The following is an 8,638-nucleotide window of genomic DNA, read 5'->3' on the forward strand; positions in this document are numbered from 1 at the left end:
TACAAGCATTTCTTTGATCCCCAATCCAAGAAGAGGAGAGAAATAAAACTTATCTAAGATTAAGCTTGGTCTTCGGATCCAATCCACGCTCCCGGAGTCGAATCCGTTGAAGATCCTCCTTTAGATCGACCAAAAATCCTCCCAAGATTGGAAGGAAAGACCCAAATCTCACTTTCTCCCAAGAGGGAGAAGATCCCCTTTCAAATCTTGAAGAAGGGTTTAAATAGAGGTGAAGTTTGGGTGCCACACGGCCCTGTGGCACGACCATGTGAGGTTCACATGGCCCTGCACACTCTCCTCTCTGCCAGCCTTGCACGGCCGTGTGTGAGACACGGCCGTGGCAAACATCCGCCAATGGCCCCTTTACACGGCCGTGTAGATCTACACGGCCTGAACTGCCTTGTAGATCTACACGGCCTGAACTGCCTTAGCCTCTGGAAATCTGGCACGGTCGTGTGATACACACGGCCTGCTTTCTTCCTTGCCACTGAGAACCTCACACGGCCGTGTGAGACACACGGTCGAGGTTTCTCCTGTCTTTGGAAAACTCACATGGCCGTGTGATGCACACGACCTAGGCTTCTTCTCATGTCTGGGTTCTTCAGATCCTTGCACGGCCGTGTGAGGTTCACATGGCCATGACCACTTCGTTCCCTGCTGCAGCCTTCTGTCCCATGATCTCCACATGGCCTGGGCAACCCCCCAGAGCAAGGCAGTGCGTGGTTCAGGTAGGGCACCTTCTTCCCTTGCTTTGCTCACAGATTTGGCTTCGAACACGAAATCTTCACCAATTTCGACTCCTGTGTACAGAAAATGCACAAAAGCAGATCTCCGAACAAAGAGAGTAAATATGCTAAAAAGGAAAGCTGAAAGTACGAAAATGCATAGATCAAGCATGCTCAAAGTATGTGAATGTGCGTTAAAACATGCCAATAAGTGTATACAATATACGCACATCACACCCCCGGACTTAAACCTTTGCTTGTCCTCAAGCAAAATGCTGCAATCTACATTCATATGTTCTACAACACATTCATAAACCATAATGTACTTTCCTAACTCTATCAAAAAGTTTCACTAACAAGCATGATCATTAAAACAAAGTCAAGTGTGGCTCAAGCATAAGTATCTTGTGCTCAGTGCAAAAAGTACTTAAAACCCTTCAAGTTTCAATCTATGTTCTAGTCAAGTCATCATCAAATTTGAATTCCTAATGTTTCAGTGATAGACAAGTAACCAGTGATAAGCACTTACTTGCCACCCACTTGGTTCAAATTTCTCAATCAACCTAAGGTCTCAAAGGTGTGCTCAATTTGAAGAGAAGCTAAGCAGTCATTTCCCCAAAAACCCAACTCGGTCTCAAAGGGGTGACTTGCTAGATTCCACTCACGACGACTATTTTTTATATCCCATATTCACTTTTTTCATTGTTTTTTTTTCAATTTTTTTTTCATAAGCATTTGCATTGTGCAAATCTTATTTCACAAGTGTACTTTTAGCACAAATGTTGGGATTTTTTGATTTTTCCAAATGAGCTTGTATGAGTTGAGCCTCATCTAGTAACCAAAATGAAGTTTGAAAAATCACCATGGAAACCAAGTACTAAACAAACAAGATGAATCATGACTATTTCAATGATATCAATCATTCAAGCATCAAGTCAAAGTGTAGTGAAAGTAAGATCCTTAAGGTTAAGCCAAAACTAAAACTCATCTCCATAAGATACTTAGCTTATTTCATGCTGCCCAAGATAGAGAAAAGAAGTACATAAAGCTTACTACTAGCATCATTTAAAACATCATGAATCTAGATAATAAGCGTGCTAGTATTTTGCATTAAGGAACAAACAATCATGATATGATGAATGATGCAACTAGCAAAAAACAAAAAATTTATTATGCAAAAAACTAAACTAAATCAAATGCATCTAATGCATCCCCTCATACTTAAACTTTTCATTGTCCCAATGAAAACTAAAAACAATATGGAGAAGATTTATGAAATTTAGAGAAGTTACCAAGTGATGAGCTCCAAATGGTTGACATTCATGTTTTAAAAATACTCCTCTATCCAATGCTCACATTCCTCCACAACTTTGAATTCTATAAAAATAAGATAGACAAGAAAAATTAAGTAGAGGATACATGTTTATTATAAAGAAAGAACTAAAGACATAAAAGAAAATAAGGAAAATGAACTTGGGTTGCCTCCCAAGAAGCGCTTGTTTAAGGTCATTAGCTCGACCACCTCATTAGAATCATCAAAATCTCGCTCTTGGAGGGGTAAGATATTTTAGAACCCTCCTACCAAGGGCTCTTATTATGGAGAGAGCTTTCATCAAAGGAGCTACAAAGTAAAGTATAACTCTCTCCATCTTCATTTTCTTGGAAATTTTTTCAGGTGGTCGAAGATGGTTTAGATTGAGCTTCCAATTATTGGCCCATGTGAAATCTACACATCCAAAAGAAAAACAAATCTCCCACAAGCATGTTATATAGTATAAAGCTAGAACCATATCAGATAAGATGAATAAGTAATAAAAACTGAATCACATCCAACAAAGTCAATTATAGGTACCTCCATAAAGTTTTCCAAAAGATCACAAGAAATACTAACCTTACTTTGTTGAGAAATACCTGAAATTTCTAAACATGTAGATGTGACTTCCTCTGAATCAAATGATGGTTCTGGCTCTAGCTCAGGTGTTGATGATATCAATGATGGTGATTCTTGAGACTCTACTAGCTCTGCATAAGTCCCTACACATTGTTCCACAACATGATCAATTCTTAAAACCTTAAAGGGTTGTGTTGACAAAGGTGGTGATCCTTGAGATGTTGCTTCCACAACATAGCTCCCTACACATTCTTCCATATCTTCATCATCAACACATACATCAAAAAATAAACCAACATCTATGTCCTCAATAGGAGAATCAATAACAAGAGGATCAATAACTTCACTTGCAGTTTTAAGTTGATCTACCACATCACATTCATAATCTGAAAATTCAATGTCACTATAACACCCTATAAAATTTTGAGGTAGATCTGAAAACTTATTTACCACTGCATTATCAATAAAATCCTCATCTTCATATACATTCAAAAATCTACACTCAACCATATTATTGTCACAGGATTTGTCGAAGTCTTTATTTTCATTGACCCCCACTAACCTTTGTGGAAAAGGAACCCTTAGTGAAGGTTCTGGGAAAGACTGAACTTCCTTTTTCCCAAATTCCCTTTGAGCTTTTGGAGGAGGTCCAACTTGCTTATCTAGTGTTAGTGTGATTAATCGTTGAGGGAAAGGTACTTGTGGCCTTTGGGAATTGTTGGAGTGCATACTAAAAGCCTAGCTTTTGTATAAACATTTATAAGAATCACATTGGTCAAGTGTCTACATTTATATATACCAAATGTAGATGTTCAATTAATTTATATTGTAGATAACATAGTGTGTGGTGTCACACACAGAAGATCGTGTTATCGGTTCTTTATAAATTAAAAACAATAGCTCACGACCAAGATGGAAAGGAACAAACCATTGGAAGGTTGTAGTGTAATTATGTATTAGTTTATCTTAACTATATAATTATACTAATACACTTAGAGTGTATTGAGCAGGACCATTTAGAGGTCGTTTCTTTTATACTGACTTTATAAAGGAACAAAGACCTCAGTTATTATGGAAGTGTGTATTCTTAATCCTAATATAATAATAAGCGCATATATTTGATATTTATTTCTTTAATTTATCAATGGGTGAGATTTAGTTCGATAAATCAATAAACCCGATAAGTTGGGAAATGATATCACTTATAGTGTGTGTTGTTGATTATAGAAGGAAACTGTGTCCTAGTGATCTAGGTTGATAATGTCCCCAAGAGGAGCTCATGAGGGTTGTCATGTTAAACCCTGCAGGTGGACTTAGTCCGACATGACGATAAGGTTGAGTGGTATTACTCTTGGACTAAGATATTAATTAAATGAGTTGTCAGTAATTCACTTAATTAGTAGACATTCGACATCTTAAACATAGGGAGACTAACACACTCATAATAAGAAGGAGCCCAAAAATGTAATTTGGGATTGGTGCGGTAGTTCAATTGTAACGACCCGCCTCCTACTAACTAGGCTGTGAGGCCGATCGTTACATTATGTTGTGCTAACTATTCCATGACCATCATTAAATCTAAGTGCGGAAGCTGTACTAATTAAAATTTTGCTAACTATTATCATTTCTTGGTTCTACATGTGCTAAGGGGTGTAATCTAAACTATTCATGACATATATTACATCCCCCAATGGTCAAGGAACTTAACTAAGAGTTTCTTGCTGATATCAGGCCTCCCAATCGATCCACAGAACGATTAGAATGGTTGAATCGATCCAGTGATCGACTCAGCCAGCTGTTGTATGCGGGACTTGGGTTGGATTGATCCAGTGATCGATCCAGCATGCTACTGTGCTCGGGACAATATTCTGGATCGATCGGCTGATCGATCCAGACTAGTCAATCGATCCGGTGATCGATCCCAGAGCTCTCTGTTCGCGACAGAAACTGCTGGATCGATCGGCTGATCGATCCAGATGCCTACTGTTCACGGAACAAATGGCCCAATCGATCAGCTGATCGATTGGGAAACCCCAATCGATCCACCGATCGATTGGAGTTTCTGATTTTGTAGCTAAGCTCTGATTTCAGCACTTGTTCGTGCCAAAATTACTCATATCAATTCTAAACTAACTGCAAAACATTCTAACATCACACAAATAGTATTTTAAGCATGATAGGGTGCATGACTAACTAATTCATAGCAATTAACATACTAAGGTGCAAAATAATAAAATGCTAAAAGGTTCTAATGCTTAAAACAAGCTTGCTGAAATTCCCTAAGATCTTTATTCCAAGTTCCTGCCCACACACATCTTCGTAGCATTGCCCTCCAGCCTCCGCTAGTCCATCTTCCCTTTACCTTTATCTGCAGTATAAGGAAAATAGTATCTGTAAGCTTTCGCTTAGTAAGAAACCATCTACCTCACTAAAACATGCATTCGATGCAATATGCTTTTGAAAGAATGCTATTAAAATCATATGTTGAACTTGAGAAACATGGCATACTGAAATCATTACACATGAATACTAAAACATGGCATACAAGTTCATAAGATATGGAAATCAAAACTGATCATAAGACTATCACATGCCTCCATAAGAAAACTAAACAGAGCATGGACTGAACTAAGCTGATGTTAAACTATTGCTAGAATTATACTACTTTCACATAGCTATTTTGTGAGGTTATGAAAACTATTTACATAGTAAGTGAAAATACATAATCATGCTGCTGTTTGGGCCCGGCAACTGTACTTTGCTGTGCGCGCATCCCTAACTAGACCCGGGTTTGCAATTCCCGAATTTAGTAGGGTTACTAGGTTAGCTGAACCTAGGGACGACTATGGGAGCCCAACCCAATGGATATCTAATCCTGTATAGTGCCACTGAGAAAGTAAAATACTGAACATAGCTAATTATTACTTGTCTTGCTCTTTCTAGGTTATCTAAACCCCGAACTAGGTTATCTAAACCTAGAGGCGACTGTGGGAGCCCACCCATTGGACGTCTAGTCCTGTAAAAGCTGTAGCAAGACTATATGAGTTGTGAAATGCTCCTATTGCATTTAACTAAGCTATCACAATGCCTAAGTTGCATTTTAGCTGTACTAGTAATTTAATCGAACACTTGGTATGCGCTAATTCGCATCCTTTGTGCCGAAAAGCTATATACTACTAACTAAATCATGGAATTCACACGGAAGCTACTTATACTGCAGGTGAGGGGTTTCTTACCTCCTGTTCGGATTTTCTTACGATTCTAATCGCTAGATCTCCGAAGGAGACGATCCTTTCGACGATCTTCTCGCGTCCACGCGTTCCTCTCGCGGAGGGGGAGCGTCCTCGTGTCGAAGTCGTCGCCGGAAGGTGCCCTTGGGCGGAACCCTAGCCTTCCTTGTGGTTGGCACCGAGAGAGGAAGAAAAGAGAGGTGGGCGGCGGTGAGGTTTTGAGGAGAGGAAAAATCGCGATCCAAATAACCCTTCACTTAATTATTTCTTATTTATATTAAGTGATCTAATTCGCCCCAACTCCAACTTAAATAAAATTGATTCCCTTTCCTTTCAGCACGGCCCTGCTGGGTTCACTTGGTTACTAGAGTCACCCTATAAGACATAGAGTTCGCTAGGTCCCGGGTTCAATTCCCGCGTAGGCTAGTTTCGTTCTCTATTTATTTTTGCTACTTCCGCTATTCTAAAAATTTCATAAAAATATCCTAAAATTCCAGAAAAATCATAGAATATTTCTAAAATAGTTTTGAGAATTTTCGGGCGCTACAATCCCCTATACCTTATAAAAAGTTCGTCCTCGAACTTAGAATAACTCTGGGTACTTCTGTCTCATGCTGGCTTCTGTCTCCCATGTTGCCTCTTCTGCTGTGTGACTTTGCCAAATGACTTTTACTAATGGTACCTCCTTGTTCCACAATTTCTTAACTGCTCGGTCTATTATCTGAATAGGCCGACTGTCATAGCTGAGGTCTTCGCGGATCTGTACCGACTGAGGCTCAATCACCTGGGTGGCATCTGGGGTATGCTTCTTCAGCATAGAGACATGAAATACATTGTGAACAACTGACATTTCCTGAGGTAGTTCTAGCTCATATGCTACCTTGCCAACTCTTCTGCTGATAAGGTATGGTCCCACATATCTGGGACTTAGTTTGCCCTTCTTCCCAAAACGCATTACTCCCTTCATGGGAGCTACTCTGAGGAACACTGAATCCCCAACTGAAAACTCTAAAGGTCTGCGCCGTGTATCAGCATAGATTTTCTGGCGACTCTGAGCTGTCTCTATCCTCTGGCGGATCTGCTGTATAGCTACTGTGGTATCTGCTACTAGATCTGTCTGAAGCTCTAGTTCTTTCTGTTCACCACTCTCATACCAGCAGATTGGAGATCTACACCTCCGCCCGTAGAGAGCCTCGTAAGGTGCCATACCGATAGTGGCCTGATAGCTGTTGTTATATGCAAATTCTGCTAAACTCAGATATTTGCACCAACTTCCTTTGAAATCTAGGGCACATGCTCGGAGCATATCTTCAAGTACCTGATTTACCCGCTCTGTCTGTCCATCTGTCTGAGGATGGAAAGCTGTGCTGAACTTTAACTTCGTGCCCAAAGCTGACTGTACACACTCCCAGAAGTGTGATGTGAACCTACTGTCTCTATCTGATATAATGGTTCGTGGGACTCCATGTAGTCTAATGATCTCCTTGAGATACAACTGTGCTAGCTATTCCATGGAGTAGGATATCCTGATAGCTAAGAAGTGGGCTGATTTAGTCAACCTGTCGACTATTACCCAGATGGTATCAAAACCATTCGTGGTTCTGGGTAGTCCCACTATGAAATCCATGGAAATGTCTTCCCACTTCCATTCGGGTATCTGAATGGGCTGCAAGACTCCTCCTGGTCTCTGATATTCTGCCTTAACCCTCTGACAGGTTAGGCAGATGCTGACATATCGAGCTATGTCTCTCTTCATCCCAGGCCACCAAAAACGTTTCTTCAAGTCCTGGTACATTTTGGTGGAGCCAGGATGCATCGCATAGGGAGTCTTGTGAGCCTCCTCTAAAATCTTGCTTCGTAGTTCCTCCTGATTTGGAACGCATAATCTGTCACCAAAGTATAATACCCCGCTATCTGATATTCTGAACTCTCCACCTTCTGATTCTGCTATCCCTTGCTTGATTTTATGAATTTCAGGATCCTGTTCCTGAGCTGTCTGAATGTCACCAAGCAAGGTAGACTCTAATGTCATAGTAGAGAGCTGTCCGACAAGGAGTTCGAGACCGAAATCTGTGATCTCTTTCTGTAGGGGCGGTGACATGGCTGCTAGGGATAGTAAGGTAGCACTGGACTTTCAGCTAAGTGCATCTGCTACCTTATTGGCTTTTCCTGGATGGTAGAGGATGTCTATGTCATAATCTTTGACCAGCTCAAGCCATCTACGCTGCCGCATATTCAGATCCTTCTGAGTGAAGAAGTACTTCAGACTCTGATGATCTGTATATACTCTACACTGAGCTCCATACAAGTAATGTCTCCAAATCTTGAGAGCGAACACCACTGCTGCAAGCTCAAGGTCATGAGTGGGGTAATTCCTTTCATAATCCTTGAGTTGTCTGGAGGCGTAGGTGATTACCTTGCCATCTTGCATCAGCACTGCTCCTAGTCCCAACTTAGAGGCATCACTATATATATCAAAGCTATCTGTGTTCTCTGGTAGAGTCAGAATAGGTGCACTGGTCAATCTCCTCTTTAGCTCGCTAAAGCTGTTCTCACAGTCCTCTGTCCACTGAAATTTTCTGTTCTTTCTGGTAAGAGCTGTCAGTGGGGAGGCTATCCTGGAGAAGTCCTCTACGAACTTTCTGTAATAACCTGCTAATCCCAGAAAGCTCCTGATCTCACTGGCATTCTTGGGTCTTTTCCAGTTACTCACAGCTTCTATTTTACTGGGGTCTACCATGATACCATCCCTTGAGATGATGTGACCCAGGAAAGACACCTGATCTAACCAA

This window comes from Zingiber officinale, chromosome 11B (assembly GCF_018446385.1).
Source record: "Zingiber officinale cultivar Zhangliang chromosome 11B, Zo_v1.1, whole genome shotgun sequence".
Classification (NCBI taxonomy): Eukaryota; Viridiplantae; Streptophyta; class Magnoliopsida; order Zingiberales; family Zingiberaceae; genus Zingiber; species Zingiber officinale.